Here is an 18,881-nt window from a genome sequence, read left to right as displayed (position 1 = left end):
ATATATATTTATTTATATATTTTATTTTTATTTGTTGTATATATTTATATAAATGTATAGCTATAAATTCTTAGTCTCAAGTTTTAAGATTCAAAACCCCTAAGAGCCTCTTAGTTCCTTTAAAGCCCTTTGTTGACCTGCAGGTCAGCTAGAATATTTTATCAGGCCATATATGTATTTCATAATTGAGTCTAGAATTTTAAATGTTGTGTGTTCTCTAAGTAGCTTGTGGACTTCATTTCCCTACCCCACTGACTAACATTTATGACCACAATCCTCTCTAGGCCTCTCCTTGTGCCAGTAAATTGCTTGTTTACTTTTCTTGGAATTGAGTTTATCTTTAAAATTCAAATCTAGTGGAAAGCACGTTGTGGAAGAAACTATGCCAATTTTTATATGTAGATTTGTAAAAAAAAAAAAAATGAGAATTATAGGTCATGGTGCAGAAGGACATCTGAACGCAAAACATTTTAGAATAAAGAGCATTAGTCACTTAAACTATAAAGGATATTAAGGACATGGCATGTATTCGGATTTGTCTTGAATTTCACGTCACTGAAATATATCTATCACATTTTAAACCTTTTCCACACGTGTTGACACTTAGGTTCTATTTAATAGACTTTCATCTTAGATTTTTGCTTTACCTATGACTTCATTTTTAAAAGGAAACTGATTGCTTTATAAGGATAGTTATAATGCCCTCTTTCCAAAGTTTATTTTTACTCAAGAAAATGTATGTGCAGAACCATATTTTTTTTCAGTTAAACTGCAGTATGTTGAATTGCTGTCTTCTTAATTTACTTTCTTATTTTATGTACTGAGCTAGCTATATATGTCATTATTGAATAGTTTTTATATAAAGAGAGATGAGAAATGATTAGAAAATCCATTAACATTTTTTGAGTGTCCACTGATGTCCCAGGCTCTATAGAAATAGTAATGCTGTCTGTCATTTTTGAGTGTCACTCAATAAATTTATTGTGTGGACAAAACAATGAAGAATGGCTATTCTCGTTATTTCTTTATACATATATACTATGCACTGTATGTGCATTCTCATTTAGTTTGTATACCCAACTTTCAAGGTAGCTAGTAATGCTTTCATTTTAAGGATAAGGAAATTAAGAAGATACAGAAATTTGCCTAAATACGTACACCCCTAGTACATGATAGAACTAGGCCTCAACCCCGGAGCCTTTTGACTATAAAATCTATGTTCCTTCCATCACATTCTCTCTCTCCAATTATAATTTATTACTATCTGAAAAATAACATTTTTATGTCCTGGCTTTGCAATTTACTCACTGTGGTTACTATTTCTTACTAAAGTTACTTACTCTTGCTAGGCCTTAATTTCCTTATCTATAAATGGGAATAGTAATATTAAATATGTTATAAAGTCATTATTATTATTATATGAGATAATCCACATAAACAAACAGCAAAAGTACTTAGAACAGAGAAATCACTCAATAAATGCTAGCTATTTTTAATCATTTTATCCAAATTTCTGCATATGTGAATGGGGAACAGAAGACATTACTTGGCATGTTAATTCCATGTAGTGTAATAAAATAGATTTTCTAAATCTTGTGCTCCTTTAGTCTTTCCAACCACAACACTTTTAAACTTTGATCTTCCATAATTTGCAGATTATGTGCAACCAGATACCATTATTAATGAGTTTAAAGGAAAATTGATTAACCTCCTAATGACTTCCTTCCCCAGAACTGAAAATGATCCTGGATTTGCTCAGATGTTCTGTGATTGCTGCTGTCTGCTTGTAATCAGTGTTTGCAAAAAGATTGACTTTGGCATCTTCTTGTCCATCCCTGTGCTCCCCACCCCCCTAGAGAACTTGAGGTCTTCCCATTACTCTGATGACTTGTTACCAGCTTTGCTCCTTTGTGATGTACAACATTGACAGGTATGTTGATAACGCTGTTTGTTTTCACTTTCACTTTTTGTTTCATAACTGAGGAAATTCACAGAAAGATTTTTATGCTTATTCTTCTAGTTTTTAGGAGTCCCCTGGGTCTTTCTCTTGCAATTCCATGTTCTTTCTGGCTGTCCTTGCTCCCTTCTCTCCCATCTTGTACTTCTTAAGTCTCATTTTTAAGAGAGAACTAGCCTGTTCTAATCAAATGATCCATTTGGTATCATGAAAGCCTGTCTTTGTCCTGAAAAAAAATTGCCTAGCCAGACAAAAAGGAAAAGCCTAGATGGTGCCACCTTGTACCTCCTAGGCCAAGGCTTGATTCACAGAACATGGATAATCTGGGAGAGGATAAGGGAAATCAGTGTTTTGTTGGTGTCAAGTTGTTTTTGGCTGGCTAACTTTGGAAAACAAACCAGCAGGCATTTTAGCCCTGAGAAGTGGAGGCTAACGATGGCTACAAAATAACCAGATTCTATCATCCATCCTTCACCCCAAGTGACATAGTCAGGTTCATCCTCATTATGCAAATTTTAGCAGCAAATGTGAAAGTCACAGTACAGCTGGGGTTCTAGTCATAGTAGAAATCTGTAGCTTTAGCAGTTATATATTTAAGTAAAAAAAATAAATAAATAAAAGAATTGCAAGAGGAAAAGGAAGGAGATGAGGACTATATTTGTTTTTACACTTAAGTAAAAACTTTATCCAAAGCAGTGGATGATGAGAATGGCACCCCAAGGTAATGTATTAAAAAGGATCAGTGTTGGATAGTAATTGTTTAAATCTTTTTAATACCATATAAGAATAGATCCAGTTAAATAAGAAGGGGATTTTCCATCTTATTTTTATTTGCTCATTTGTTCACAAAAATGCATTAATCCCATTATCAGCTTGGAACAAAGAAGGCCATGTTTCTTGACTCACAGACCTTTTCCCTCCAAGTTTTCTTGAATGCTCTGCAAATTTCTCTCTCAGTTCTTTGGCCTTTGGGCTTGCCAAAGAGTGTCCATTCTTTGAGCTCTTTCCTTAGGCTTTTTGCCTTCCCAGCCGTTAATTCTTTCTTTGTTTCTTTCTTGAGCCAGTCCTGAGCTTGGTCCTTTCCCAGACTCTCCCAGTGTTTTCACTCCTTGGGGAAATTTACATGAGCCCTTTTGTATTCATGCAGTCAAGGCCAGGGGAGGGGGAGAGGGTGCTTTTATTTATTTCTTGGACCCAGCAGGGGTTTCCTGCCTGTTTTTGTATGTCAGTTTCTGAGTTAATTGGACTAATCAATCTAATGAACTTTCCTCAAGTTGTCAACAACTGTTGTAGCACCAAGAACTATCTGGACCACAGTTAATGCAGCTAATCCATGGCACCCCCAAGGGCTGAAATTACTTTTGCTGGGCGTGTTTGAGACTCCACTGCATCAATTGAAACTAATTCTTGCAATCTTGAAATTTATTAGGCTTCTGGGAAATCTATTAAAACTTGATAAAATAGTGGATGTGCAAGTGCTTGGTAAGAGAGATGGATATACAGGCATGTTTACAGGGTGCAAGGCCAGGAGCACTGAACAGTGACGAGGGGCCTGACTTTGGACTTTGACTTGGACACTGATGGACTCTCAGCAGCGCTCTCAACTTCACCTTTCTCATGTGTAAAGTGGAGATAATATTTATGTGAGGGGATAGTGTGAAGAATTTTAAATGAAGATGAATTGTTAAAGCATTTTTTAAAATTGTTCTCTAAGTTGAGATGCTGTAGTGGGCACAGGATAGAAAGAATAAGAGAAAGAGTAGTGATGGCATGACTTGTCGTGGTCCTGGAGGGTGGCAATTTAAGCATTTGGCACCCAGAGGCATGTTTACTTTTATTAGTTAGTGTTGATTGTGTAGACAGTTGCAAGGGCCACCAGGTAAAGTCATGCAGGCTGTGCACCCCACAACTCCAGGGAGCAGCAATGTCAGCATCTAATGTAAAATGTGAGCTCAACTCTTCAACTATTCTTCCATTCATTTTTCAGGTATTTTTGAACACACCTACTACGCGTGGCTTAATAAAAACAGCAAAGAAAACCTTTGGAGTATATTAGTCTTCTCAGGCTGCCCTAACTAAATACCACAGACCAGGTGGCTTAAAGAACAGAAGTTTATTTTCTCACAGCTGTAAAAGCCGAAAGTCTGAGATCAGGGTGCCAGTATGTTGGGTTCTGGGGAGAGCTCCCTTCCTGGCATGCAGATGGCCATCTTCTTGCATGTGTCCTCACACAGCGGAGAGAGGGAGAGAGAGAGTGTCTTTTCTTATAAGGGCACTGTTCCTATGGGATCAGGGCTCTACCTTTATGACTTTGTTTAACCTTCATTACTTCTGTAAAGGCCCCATTTCCAAATACAGTCACGTTATGGGGTTAGCGCTTCAACATATGAGTTTGGGCATATGAATTTAATGCTTCACTCTCACTCTTTCGTTGAGATGAGATCTACCTATGCTCACAGCTCTGTGAGTAGGGGGATTATGTACCAGAACATCATGATTTTATGACAGGAAGCAGATCTTGGGGATTAGGATGTTCTACCTAATGTCCTTTTTGTTTTGCCTACTAGGAAAGGGAGGTCACCATAATATGGGGTAATCTACTTCATATTATTTAGGTACTAAATAGCAGAGCCAAGATTCCTGGCCTCTTGACTCCAAACTGGTATTCTTTCCACCACACCATTTCTCCCCAACTTGTCCACAGACCATGCTTATCCAACATATCCCCATGGGTGCCGGCAATGGCCAGTTACATCACATTAGCCAAAATGTCATTCTTTTTGCAAAAGCAAAACTCAAAGAAGATCAAAATGCAAGTGAGTGAGAACACTATTGCTAGGTAGGACTTTGGATATCCTCTAATTGTAAGAATAAAGGTATTCTTTCCAAACTTTGCTACTCCAGCCCTTATTATAACAAATTACATGACACATCTTCAAAATATTGGTCCACTGGTATTTTGTCAAGTGAGTTGAGAATTGTTGCTCTAAGCTGAGTTTAGCTTTTAAGTGTGACAGTACAGTCAGCTTTTATGAAAAGGGCAGGACAGGAAAACACTCCCAATTGTTGCTGGCATCCTGGTTCCAAGATGTTTGGCTTATACGTCTAGATTTAAATGCCATTCTCTATAGCCTGGGCATTATTTTCTAGTTTCCTTTAGTTGGCAGTATTTCCAACTCAGCCATTTCACTAGAATTTATTGGTGATCACTCCCCAAGTTATTGTTTCTTCACAGTCATCTTGGGGTGGCAACATAGTATGATGGCTAAGCATGTGGAATCTGGAGCTACCCTGCTGGGATTCTAATCCTGGTTCCAGTGTTTACTAGATGTAGGACCTTGAGCAAGTTGTGTAACATCTTCGCACTTCCATTTCCTCATCTGGAAAACAAGGATAATAATAGCATCCACCTCATAGAGCTGCTGTGATGTTTGTGTCATTTATTGTATGTAAAGAGCTTATATGTAATTTACATTTACTATATGTAAAGATCTTGGGGGAATGCCATACGGAGTGGATACCGTTAGAAGAACTGGGTATTATTATCTTTTCATTGGGAGCAAAGCCCCAATCTAACTCTTTGTACATAGTGGAATAGATATAATTCAGTTGTAATTCCCAAATATTTAGCTTCCGAGATTTTTTTAATGCTCTTACAATTCTTTTGTTTTCCTTGTGTTTATCTTGCCTAGGTCCTGTAAAAGTTGTGTGTTTTTATAAACTACTAGAAGTTTCCAATCTGAGCTTGTAATTACCCTGAGTGCTTTCTTCCTAAATCCACAAAAACAAGCATTTAGTTTGTTTTCAGAGCTATTGTGCTTAATTAATATTTATGTAGGACTTAGTGAAATCATGAAAATTAACAGATGTCGTTACCTAAGCAGGTGGTGAATATATCAACAATTGCAATAAGAACAGTGATGCTACAATAGTACTTCTTTAGATCACCCAGACTCCCTGCTGAGTCTGGGAAGCATGGTTTCCACATTTGCTACCCAATCTGGTAAGTGCCTTGTCAGGCAAATAAACATGACTCTAAGGATATTTTAAGATATTCGCGTGAAATATGAGCTATACTTCATGCATTTAACAGAAATCTAAAAATAACAGTGGCATTAGCACACAAAGCTTATTCTGTTTCATGGAAAAGTTTGGAAATAATTTAGAGTTGGTATGATGGCTATGCAAAATCGTAAGGGATCCAGGCTTCTTCTGTGTCTCTGCTCCAACATTCTAGCACAAGGCTTTCAGCCTCAAGATCCAAACATGATCCACAGTGGCTGCTAAAGTTATGGCCATCGTGACCACATTCCAGGAAGCAGAAAGGGGAAATGGAGAAAGGACATTATGAGGTCGTCTTTAATCTGCATTTGCTTCTTTAAAGTATCATTCTTGGAATTCCCACAGGATGCTTTGGCTTATATTGTATTCAGTCAGAACTTAGTCTTACAACTACACCTCGGTAAAGCAGATTCTGAGAAAGACAGTCTTTTATTTGGGAGCCAGTGTAGGCCCCAAAGTAAAACTAAGATTTTAAGGAAGAAAAGGAAAGTGGTCTTTGGGTGAGCAACTGGCACATATTAAAATTAAACTATTTTAACTCTTGTCAGCCATGCTGTAGAGTCATCTCACATACGAAAAGTAGAGAAAGATTGGCACAGATGTTAGCTCAGGGTGAATCTTCCTCACCAAGGAAAAAAAAAAGAGCAACAGAAAGTATCAGCCAATATGGAGCTTACCTACTGATGAGGGAAATAAGAGATAAACAAATCTATAATATGATGTCAGGTATGGTAAATATAAAGCATAGTAAGGGACTAGAGAGTGTTGGATGACGCGGAGTACTATTTTTGACAAGATGATCAGAGTAGGCATTCCAGCAGAGAGAACAGCAATACAAATGCCCTCAAGGGAAAGTTCTCGAAGGTGCTTCTCCTCCCTGTGCTCAGGAAGAGCAAAGAGTACAAGGTGGCTGGACTTCCAGGATGGAAAGGGAGAGGTGTGGGAGATGAGTTCAAAGGGAGAGATCAGAGCTATTCAGACCCAGAGGGGAGCTAATTCCAGCACTTTGAAGAATGCAGCTGGCATGCAACAGCAGTCAAAGTGAACTAGAAAATGAAATGACCATTTCTGTGTTTCACGGTTTATTCTTCCCTTCATCACTTCAGTTATTTGATTGCTTATCATGTGTGAAACTCTTCAGTTAGGTCCAGAAGATAAAATATGAATACAAATCTTGTGTGTCCTCAAGGTGCTTACTCTCTAGAGAAGACAGATCAGCTCCGAAAGCTTATGAGCCCTAAAATTTGTACCTGGATATCCAAGAGATTTCATTTCTTTATATTCTCTTCTGCTTAATGGAATTTTTGTATACAATTAATCCTTGAACACTATAGCTTAATTCTAAGTTCATTTGTTGTCTGTCTTGAAGATATGTAGAAATCTAAATACCCAATCCCATTCTTGTACTTGCCTCATATCTTTTCTGAAAGGATCCTATATTGCGTAAGTGTGCAGAACTTTGTTTTGACAACTCCCTCTGACTAGCATGCCCTTTCTCTCCTCTCTGACAAAGTCTTATTTTTTCTTCATAGTGTCTCCTTTGAGAGGATTTCCCGAGTTCTTTCTTATAGAGTTAATTGGTTCTATCTGTATTCAGCTCAGTAATTCTATCAGGCATCATAGTGTATTATCATGATTATATGCTTATATTATTCTTTCCCACTAGACTAAAAGTTCCTTAGGAACAGATTGCAAAGCTTACTTATTGTTGAAACTCGGATACCTAGCAAAGTGCCTGGTACATAGTCAGTATTTGAAAATATGTTTTGTTACATGAAAAAATTCCTCATTAAAGACAAGGCTAATGTTCCCAGCATGGAGAAAATAGAAAATTCACAAATAGTGTTTTGATTATGTAATCTTTTCTCTCTAAAAATCATTATTTGAAGGGAAGCTTTTAGCCTTTATCACAAGTGATTACTAAGTAAAATATGTGTGCTTTCAGGTTCCAATGAAATCTTCTACATGATCTACTGTTTATATTCTTTGAGGCGTCTAGTGGCTTCACACTCTAGTATATTTCTTGAATTGACTTAGATTTAACCAATTTATGATGGACAGTAAGTACAAGTCTGCAGTGAAACAGCCACCTTTGGGGAAGCTGGAAACCTAGAACAACCTTACATTTATAAATATGTAAATTTATTTGCTAGACCACAAGCTTTCCTCTAGACTGTGAACTCCTTAAGGATAGGAAGTACAGCTTATTCATTCTCACACATCCCATGTAAATTGCTAGGATACAAGTGCACAGCCCCCTATCTGAAACCCTTGGGAGCAGTGGTGTACTGGTAAATGTTCAACAACTGGCTCTCAGCAACACACACACACACACAGACACAGACAAGAAAGCTCTTATTTGTAGCATTTGCCTATTTTCTTGTGTAAATAAATACTCCACCGTTCGCTAATTTCAAGCTACCAAATTGGAGTTACTGAATGTGAAGTTGGGAAGAGATACAAGAGATGCATACAATTGACTAAGGCATAAAGCTGACTCCAGCACACCAGCATACCTTCGCTAGGGGTCTATACGGGTTTAAGGCTCCAAAAGATTTCTGAGTTTTAAGACGCTAATAGGTGAATATAGTATATATTGTGTAACACCTCCAGAAGCATCTGGGGCAATACTTGTAATAAAACACATTAATATTTCTGCAATAAAATAAATAGATGTTCACACTAAGAGGCATATATAAATGCTAAATATGTATAAAAATAGCTCTCAGTTTTCAGGCTTTTTTTTGCCACTTAAAATTACTTAAAACATTTAATATTCTATTTCCATATTTAAAAAATAGTACTTCAGTGGAAAACTATTCATGATCTGTGGTATACACATCCAGGCTGTTCAATTCCCATCCTGTTTATTGTCTTTTTTGCACCTCTGTAAATTGTAGGTAGCGGATGGACAGCAAATTCTGTCTTATCCAGTAGGATTTAAGTTGACTTCCCTGTCTCCAGTGGAAGAATAAGGGTTTTTTCATTTCCAATTTAGCTCAACATTCCTGTACTCCATGTAATTTTGTCATATTTTTGACTTTGACCTGGTATAATATCTTCTTGGTTCCCTCATATCATATAAGGAAAATAAAATTCTTGAGCATATGTGCATTTTTATATGCTATGAGAGTCATAATTTTACTTTTTTCTGAAAATTTATTTTAACACAATATAGAACAATTAGACATGTTCTAGGAACTTCTACAGGCAGAACATGAATTGATGTCGAATTGTAGGAGAGGTTTCCCTAGTGTCCAGTAGCATTGTCAGACATGGAGAGCCAAGTAACAGTGGTGTGGGCTTCCAAGGAAGGTAGATTCTGTAGGGGACTGGAATTGGCCACCCCAACACATGTCTCTTTGGCATAAGGATTATTTTGGGCTGGTTACTTTTAAAAACTGAAGACGTGAGAGAAACTCTGAAAAGTAGAAGTTATCATTTGTTAAGAAACATTTACATTTGTAAGGGAAATCTCCATCTGTAAAGGTGTCTCCCTCTCTGTATCAGGAAGGAGGGGAAGAACACCTTATCTCTAAAAACTCTTATCAATATGGAAGGCAAGGACTTATATCTGCATAATAATGCTCCTCTTGTTTACTGTACTTTCCTGGTAATCTCTCATAACTGATTCTACCCACCTTCAACATCCTCCTTTGTCTATAGCTGAAGATGGTATTTAAGAGGAGACCCTCCACCATTTTGATGAGTTACTCAGTTTTTCTGGGTGTCTCTCATGTATACATGTTATAAAGCTTTGTTGAATTTATCTCCTGTTATTCTGTCTCATGTGAATTTAATTTGTTGTCCAGCCAGAAGGACCTAGAATGGGTAGAGGAAATGTCTTCCTCCCCTACAATTCCCTTCACTGGGAGTGCTCCAAGGAGGCTCAGTGCCTCCGGCTGCCCTATGTAGAAGATGCTGTGGGACTGGGTGGAATGCTATCTTTAAAGTTTAATTGAAGTCTAAGTCTGATTCTTTTTATTGTTATGGTCCTAGCTCCTCATTTAAGAGTTAGCCAAGTGACATAGAAACACTTAACACATCATTAAGTACCTAAGATGACCAGCAGCTTGGGTGAACCCATGACTATACACTTAGCTGATAAAGTCAGGCCTTTATTGGTATCTGGTACGACTAATGGATTCATTAAAGTTCTTTTTTTGGAAATCAAGGATGTTTTAATTATCAGAAAAGTAGGTCTTGCAAATCTCTTGACTCTTTTATTTTTTAAAGCCGTGGTGTCTGGCTTTATGCAGGATTGTGCCTGATTCACAATTTCCCAGAGCTTAGAAAGCAGCTCCAACTGTGTTTACGTTCTCTCATTCAAACTTCTCATTTCTACTTCCACATAAATCCATTTGCAGGAACATCAAAGAAAAATTAAAAAGCCATTTTGCCTACACCAACAATTTTGTACAGTATATTAAGATTGATCAAGATTAGGTAATGAGTTCATGAACATTGTCTTTCTTCTAGAGCTGAAAATATCTGTGGCCTGAGAGATTGAATTGTGCAATATAGAGGGCTACTACCACTGTTTCTTGCAAATGAAGGATCTAAGATTTCGTTTGTTTGTTGGTGAATGTGGGCAGTGTCCCCTGTTCCCCAGATTTATAGCTCTTATTTGTTGCCTGTAATAGAAAAGTCATTCTTTCTAGAACTCAATCAAATGAATTGATAAGTTCTATCTGTTCAGAACAGAATGAGAGCTACTAAAATGCAAATTTGGTCCTCCCCCCCCCACACATACACATAAATGTACACACACATGCTAAAATTTAACAATAGGTAATATGATTTAGGCTTTTTTTAGTGTGCCCCTCTAAATAACAAGAATTGACACACATCTCCAGCAGCCACAGACCTTGGAACTCTAGGTGTAATTGCATATCCAGAGTCATCATAATCAGGTGTATGTTCGCTAGTCAAGAGGGATGGTCTCCCACATTAAGCACTGGGAAACTGCTTAACCTCCCTGAAAAGTGGTAATAAATAATAATTCTTCTCTCTGTCTTACATGACTTAATTTCTCAATTTTTACCTTTCAATATATTTATTGAGATATGCTATGTGGCAGGCACTGTGCTGATTGTTATGGGCTATAGAAAGCTAAATAGCTTTGCCCTTGAGCAGCCCTAAGCCTAGGAGAGAAGGTACTATCACAACATAGTACGATAAAATAAATTTGAAAGCGTATTCCATAAGAAAGACAAATAAAATACTGTATAGGTTGTAGAAAGAAAGAGATTACTTTTGAACAGAAGGGGGCTGTGGGAAGGAGCAGCAGAGACTATGGATGTAAAAACCTTAGATTAAGGAAAAGGCACATAATGATCCTTCCCTGAGTGAACGCCAAGAGTGCCCCCTTGTATCTTAACCGTGTTTTCTTGGATGAAAAACCTACCCAATCAAATAATAATAGAACTCGATTGACTGCTTGATTGACTGGCTGCCCCTTAATTTGAAACCATGCCTGATAGAATGGGGCATTGAATGAAAACATTTTGATAGAGGTGAGAATATTGGAAAGCATCCAGAATAGGAAAATACCTAGACCTTAAACTGGAGAAGCTTCAAGTAGTTGGGGGGGAAGGGTAGATATATGAATATGTATGGCAAAGTCTGCCAGGGAGGAATAGAATAAAAGAACAACGAATTCATGAACTTTACAGATTTTTCAAGGTTTTCACTGTGGTCTAGGAAAGAATTTACCAGCTATTATCCTTCTCGCCCTCCAAATTGAACTAAAGCAACAAGGAATCTTGGTATCCTTACCTTGGGCTACTCAAACCTCAAAAGGTTGCTTTTATTTGTAAGGTTAAGAAAGCATTACTGAAAACTGAATGAATTTGTAATTCATTCTGATGGCTCTTGATCTATGGGTCATATGTTGACTTTCGTGCTGTTTTATGTTCTTATTTTCCCAAGGTAAAACAAAACCCCCTCCAGTTGCCTCTTCTGGACCTGGAGGCACTATATTCTCAAACATTCCCTTAGGGAGTTCCTTTGACAAAGTCAAATTCAAGCCTAAAGCCTCAGAGCCCTCTGTGAAGGTGCTTGGAAGCTGAATCTAGAGAAGAGAAGTTTTCTTTAAACATTTAAAAGTTGTGTACAATATGGACCCCATGGGCAGAACCACGGTTGGTCAGTACAATTCCTAATACGATAGATTGAGGATCCTTCTAAGGCAAAATTGTCTAAGATCAGGAATAACTGAGGAAGGAATGGGTGCTCAAGGAGGTGTTGGAACCCTCGCTCATCATCAGAAAGCTTCAAACGTGGGCAGGATGAACATGTCAAAGCAAAAATTGTGCTGGCCAAAGTAAAGCAGGCAAAGAAGACTTTATTCAAGGCTATTGCAATAAGAAACAGGCTACAACTAAATCTAAACTCAATTCCAGAAGAAGAAGCGGTCGGGGTTTTTTAAGGGCTGATGTGAGCTAATGAAAAAGTCTTGGAGGACATTAGGGGGAAGTCATCGGCAATCTCTGTTTGCTAATTGGCTTCATCCAAAGGAAAAATAAACTTCCCGTATCTTTATGGCAGGAGGTAGTTTCACAACTTGGAGCAAGGTGCCCAGGGAAGTAGGTTTCTGCTCCTCCCACTGAAATTGGGAGATAGGGGTACTAACTCCTTCGTTGATTGCATTTCAAAAAGGTGGTTCCCAGATCCATGAGAAAGACATTTCTGAGTTGAAAACTGGCAAGTGGCTTTTAAAAAGATCTATATGTTAAAGAGGCAGAGAAAAGATTTCTAATTACAAGTTTTCTAAAGGAAATGCTGCAAGAAGAGGACGATGACTTAGAGTCCTAGAGTCAGGAAGAAGCCTGTCTAAAGTTCAGTCAAGCTGGGGAAAAGGTTAAGGCCATATTGTTCAAACAAATAATGGGAATATTATAGCTGGAAGTCCGGTGTGGAATGTGCAGTTAGAAAGGATCTCTATTAAAATATTTTACAAATCTGAAATTTCCTGTGTCCGTCCTTTAGCTAAACAGAGCAGGAAGGGGGGTTTCACAAGGAATTTCACTCATCTAGAGGACTGGCGCCCAGTCAGCACCTTCCCACAGTTTAGATGACCTGCCTGCATTTGTAGTGTTGAAACTCGGATTGGTCTAAAATCTAGCATCAGAATTGCCATTCCCAAGTGAGATCCTGTTTCATAATAATCCCTTTTTCCTTCATTGTGGCTTCTATATGGCTTTCCTCCAGGACTCCCAATTACTTCTCATTTTCTATTTGTAGAACCCAGAGATTTAAAATTTCATCTCTTTGCAGTTGTATAAATCAACATTAGGTAGAAACATTAGGCGGTGCCTCATAAAAAATTACCAACTTCCACTTTTAGTAACAAACTACCTCATTTGGTTAAGGAAACTCAGGAATTATAGAGCTAATTAAATCTAATAAATCCTCCTCCTTTTTTCTGCACCTGAATGGAAGAAGGAAGCATAAATACCAGTGACGCCTGTACACTATTGTTTAAGGACTGTGATGATAACAGGAGAGGAAAATATCACTAGTGCATTTGTTCTTAAAAGCTTTTCAGATACTGTTTGGGGCTTTTGTTTTTATTAGACTGCGGGGTTCTTTATTGTATATTGATGTTGATGGAGTTGCTGCTGTAAAACTCACAGCATCTTCATATCATTTCGGACTGACTGGAATTGAAGGGGGGTGAACTCTAGTTCTTTAAGGGAATGACAAATAATAATACCCGTGGCAGAAGTGTGATTGAATTTGCCAATAGAGTCTGTGCAAGGCTTACTAATTTAGAGGGGCATTTTCGAATATTACAGTGGCTAGGATTTTCCTGGGGTGTTCAATTGGGCACAGCAAGTAAATCAGTGTTTCAATATTATTTTTAGAATGATTGGCAAAGAAGGACAAAAAAGTAAATAGATGATTTCATAATTAACACTGTAAGTGCGAATCATTCTAGACCCATTTGTCTTTGTGGGAGAAGCAGCTGAGCCCTCTTCTGTGTCCTGCCCTGCAGGCTACTAGGTCAGGGGAAAAGATCCCACAGAAAAGCAGTGAATTTGCCAAACAGCCTCCCAGTAAATGGCCAGGCTTTGATCATTACCCTTAATAGCTTCACCCCCTCCCTTTGGGAACAGATCCCTGCAGGCTGGTTTCAGATTGTTCCTCTTTTGGTCTCATAATTGGAATTGATAATCGACCATCACACAGGAAGTGGGGATATTTGTCAGATGCTGTCACGCTTACAGAGTCAGAAGTGGTCTCTCCTCTAACAGGGAAATTAAGCCCAAAGAGAGTTTCAGAATTTGGAGCGTCTACATTTAGTCTAACTCAACTCATTCATTTTACACAAAGAGAAATGAGGTCCAGAGAGGTTATGTGACCTGTCATGGCAGCGTAATTTGTTGGGCACAGAGGGAGAATTATAACTCAGATGTCCTCTCCCTGCCTGGGCTTTGCCACCAGCTGACACCACTTCTTCGTGATTGAGTAATTTTCTCAAGGTTAGGGGATAAGTTGGTGCTAATTTGTGAATGGGAACACAGTTGTTAATCAGTTATTCCTTGCAGACCCCTGCCTTCTTTGCACCGCCTCCCCCTGGCTAGTCTACTGTGGAGCCGTTTTTGTTGGAGTCAACCAGGTACCCTCGGAGGAAGGCTGTCCAGGTAATGTATTGAATAAGCCTTTCCCACACATGGTTTTTTTTAATGAGCCCAACTACTCTATGATTATCTAACTGTATTATACATATTAGAAAATGAGACCTGGATGTGTTAAACACCTTGCCCCAAATCATACAGCTCCTAAGTGTGTGAACTGGGGTTTGAGCAAAGATCTTTGTGATTCTAACACCTGAGTTCTTAGCCAATATTGTGTGCTAATTTAGCCTTATTATCCTCCTCATCTGAACAACCCTGTAACTCAATGCAAGGGATGATTCAAACTATTTGCAGTGAGGGCCACGTGAGGTTGAATCCGCTGCCTCGTAACTTCTTTCCTCTCTTTCTGCCCTTCCAAAACCCTCCGGTAGTTCAGCCTAAATTTGATTCTCTGCCTCCCCCATGTCGCTATGGAGACAAACACCTATCCTAAAGTCTTTGCTCCCTCCAGAACTGATTTTCCTCTATTCCTAGTTATGAATTCTTAAAGCAGTTATTGTTCAAAATGGACATCTGAGTGTTGGCTAGGGATCTGTGGGTCATTCTCACATCGGCACTTCTGTGGGCTCTGTGGACTTCACTGACCCTTTGAGAACGAAGCCACGAGTTCATGGATGGAGTTGTTGAATAGAAGGTGTTCACTCCCACTGCTGAGGGGGAAGAAAAAGAAAGCCTCTCTATTCTAGTCTGCTTGGGAAGATAAAAGTGAAAGCCTTCATTTCTTTGAAGTAGAGGGAAAGATTTGTTTACTTTTATTGCTGGATCCAGTAAGAGTGATGCATTTCCTTTCTCCGGGGGAAAAAAGTTGGTTTAAAAAAATAGTGAACGATAGGGCCGGCCCAGTGGCATAGTGGTTAAGTTTGCGCACTCTGCTTCGGTGACTGGGGTTTGTGGTTTGGATCCCAGGCGTGGACCCATGCACTGCCCAGATGTTAGCCTGGAGCTGATCTTCCTCACCAAATAAAAATTAGTAAATAAAAATAGTGAATGAGTCAGAGAAAGGATGAGAGATGATTAGGAGAGAAGCAGGAACTCTGTAGATTGATGTTTTGAAATATCTCATTTGCAAGCTGAACTCTAAAGAAGATGTGTGGGAGTAAGCAACTCCCACTGCCAAGTGTGAGGTCCAAGGCTGAGGGTGACAAGGGCAGGCTGGTTGCTGTGTGTCTTCTGCCTTGTGTGCCCTTGGGATGAGATGCCGTGGTGGGCAGCGTGGCCGCACTTTCGCTTGGCCACAATCAAGACATCTTTCTCTCTCCCTCTTCTGCGCACTTGTGCACATGTGCATTTATCACATAAATACATACACCATACTCCTTCCCAACTTATTGCATAAGGGTTTGTTCAGCTGGCTACTTTGCAGAGGGTATACATTTCAGGAATGGCTATAGTTTGGTGGAAAAAAACGAGAAAAAAGCGCGACCCTCAGGAGTACAGATTTAGCAATCAAGCTTCATCTGGCCAACCGAGGGTCCTGTGGTGTTGATTCATGCTTATCAAAATTGCAAAAGATTGTTTGCAAAGCTAGAATTTTTATTTTTAAAGGTCATGTAAGAATTTTAATTCTTAAGCAGGGAACATTGTGTCAGCATGAAATACACAAGGTCCACCTTAGCAGTAGGTCTTGAGTTCTAATTTCATCATCTGTATTTCTAGCTGTGTGGCCTTGAGCCAATTATGGTCTCCAAGTTTGCTTGCTCACTTCTAGGAAAATGGCACCTTGTTCACAGACTCCTGTGAGGGTTAAACAAGAGAACATTCCTGGGGTCATCTAGCAGAACATCGGAGGCTGATTCTCATATTTTATAGTTCCTTGCACTTTCTACAAGAAAATTTCCCACAAGGGAAACAGCAGAATTAATAACAGATTTTTAAAAACCCGGCCAGAATCAGATAGATTTTGGCAATCTTAAAGGGGGAGTGTATAATTAAACTCTAGAAACTTAATATTCTTGTAAAATGATGAGTCACTTCTGTTCCACTAGGTAAGGTATATTCTTGCCTAATCACTCACTCAAGCTAAATTAAGAAAGAAAAAGAGAATCCTTTTAAATAAGAGTCTGTCAAATCACTTTGCAGCTCAAAACCCAATGGCTCATTTCAATCAGGGTAAAAAACCTTATTCTTGATAATGTCCCCAAAGGCCCTATGCTGTCGGACCCCTTCTCCTTCATCAACCAAAGAAAAGTAACCCTTTACCCTCAACTTTCAACTCCTTCCCCCATTGCTGTCCTTCTGACATGTCAGACCTGCTCCTGCCTTAGAATCCTTGTCCTTGACTTTGGACCGCCTGAACAATTATCTCCCATAGATCCACAAAGCACCCTCCCTCACCTCCTTCTAGGAAGATTCCTACAGAAGGTAATCCTATCTACAGTTTGTAATTTTATAATCAAGAATACTGTAATCAGCTTTTGAGAAAAACTATAATCAGTTTATGAGAATGTCCATTTCTGACCTTGTGCCCCGATTCTTAGGTCCCCCTTAGCTCCGTTTATTACCCTGGCGCAAACCAGCATCTATTTAGAAAGCTTGCTGAATAAGCAGGCTGGATGAATGTAAATACATGTAGAATTATTCCATATTTCAGAACCAGAAAGGCCTATGGACACGGATGGCTGCATATGCTAAATAAGAGCTGGCATAAATCTTAACCTAGAATTGGAATTTAAAACTGAACGTTATTTGAGCTTCAAAACGGGCTTCCTTTAACTCTCTCAAAGGAATAAAAAAGTAGTATAAAAACTGATTACGTGCTGTGGTCCATCTTGACATGTAGATTGGGGACATTTGCATTGATATTATAAGAAAGAATATTTGTTGAAGATATGTATATCTCATAACAATTGTTAATCGAGTAAAGAGAGTAATTGAACCGTTGAGTTTGGATTTCCACTAATTCAAGTGTGTAATGGAATTGTTGTGGTGAATCTCTGCTGAAAATAGATTAGTGTAGATTTATGAGTTAGAGTCGGACCTTACTCTTCTCATGGTAAGTATGTAGGTAGACAGTCTGTATGTATGAGGGTGTCTGTCTTTGTATTTATTTCTGTATTTGTTTATATGTAACTAAAGTGCAGGAACATGCAATTGCAAACCTTTAATACTTGCCTCTTCCTCTCTCCTTTCTTTCCTTCCTTCTCTCCCTGATCCATTCAATGAGCAAATGGTAGCTGGTATAAAGAGCCCATTGGAACCCTCACCGTCTCCGTGGCTGCCACTTCCTCCTCTAGAACATGAGCTTTTCCCCATCTTCCCACTTAGCCAACATTATTGAAACATTATCCAACATTATTGAAAGTGCTGATAAAGTAATTGTCTTATTCTTATTAAATATAAGTTCTGTGAGAATATCTATCTTGTTCACTGTTGTATTTTGAAGTTACAGCACAGTCCTTGGTATATAATAGGTACTTAATAATCCTCGCTTGATGAATGGATGAACTGATCCCATGCTGACTTGATATGAAGCACTGTGCTAGGCCCTAAAAAACATTTAGTACCAGAAATAGTTTTGTCTCCCAAGAGCTTGCAGTTTTGTCATGGAGATAAAACACATTCCCCTAGCATTGTCTAATGCAATCAATTCTAAGAAACAAAGTGATTGCTATAATCAATATTGTTGGAATTCAGAGAAGAGCCAGAGCCTGTGGGCTGTTTCATGGAGGATGACAGAGTAGAAGATGACTGAAAAGAAAGGGAAAATGTGGTGGAATAGCAAGAGTCCTGTGCAGCCCAGGCTTGCCTGAACAGTAGATTCATGCAAAGAATTAGTGCTAAGAAAATTTGGATTGGAGGATAGATCCATTCTGTGGAAAGTAGAAATGTGAGCTGAGCTATAGGGCTCTCACTCCAGTGGGGACAGGGAAGCTTGGTCATTTCTGAGCAAGAAAGGGATATGATGGGATCACCCTTGTAAGAAGATTAATATCTGACCACTGAGTGCAGCGTGGATTACCTGTTGGCAAATAAAGTACACTGTTGCGTGGATCTGTGAATTGTTGTGATAAGTGAGTGCCGGAGTAATTAATTACAAACTCCCATGGGTCAGATAAGCAGGTAAATGAAGGGGGCTGGTCTTGAGGTCAGCACAATTTATGGAAGCTCAAGCTCAAGTGTTGCACTTGAGAGAAGTCTTAGTGCAGGAAGCTGCAGCATATACAACATTAATTTTCCAAGCAAAAATAAACTTCTCCATCAACCCTATAGTTTGTGTTTCT

The 18,881-nt window shown here is 38.8% G+C and overlaps 1 protein-coding gene across 17 annotated transcripts in view; it reads left to right on the top strand.

The window, feature by feature from the left end:
* The window catches only part of LRRC4C (leucine rich repeat containing 4C), a 1,166,212-nt gene that overhangs the window by 1,081,195 nt on the left and 66,136 nt on the right, over positions 1 to 18,881 (top strand). For 9 of the 17 annotated variants that reach the window (XM_070487549.1, XM_070487548.1, XM_070487546.1 and 6 more), the window contains one exon: positions 14,572 to 14,667. The exons of the other annotated variants lie outside the window; for them this stretch is intronic. The gene's annotated coding sequence lies outside the window, so the exon portion shown is untranslated. The remainder of the gene's footprint in view (positions 1 to 14,571; positions 14,668 to 18,881) is intronic. 17 annotated transcript variants of the gene reach the window in all.

This window comes from Equus asinus, chromosome 17 (assembly GCF_041296235.1).
Source record: "Equus asinus isolate D_3611 breed Donkey chromosome 17, EquAss-T2T_v2, whole genome shotgun sequence".
Lineage (NCBI taxonomy): Eukaryota > Metazoa > Chordata > Mammalia > Perissodactyla > Equidae > Equus > Equus asinus.
The sequence above is the reverse complement of the archived record's forward strand: the minus strand, read 5'-3'. Positions and strand labels throughout refer to the sequence as shown.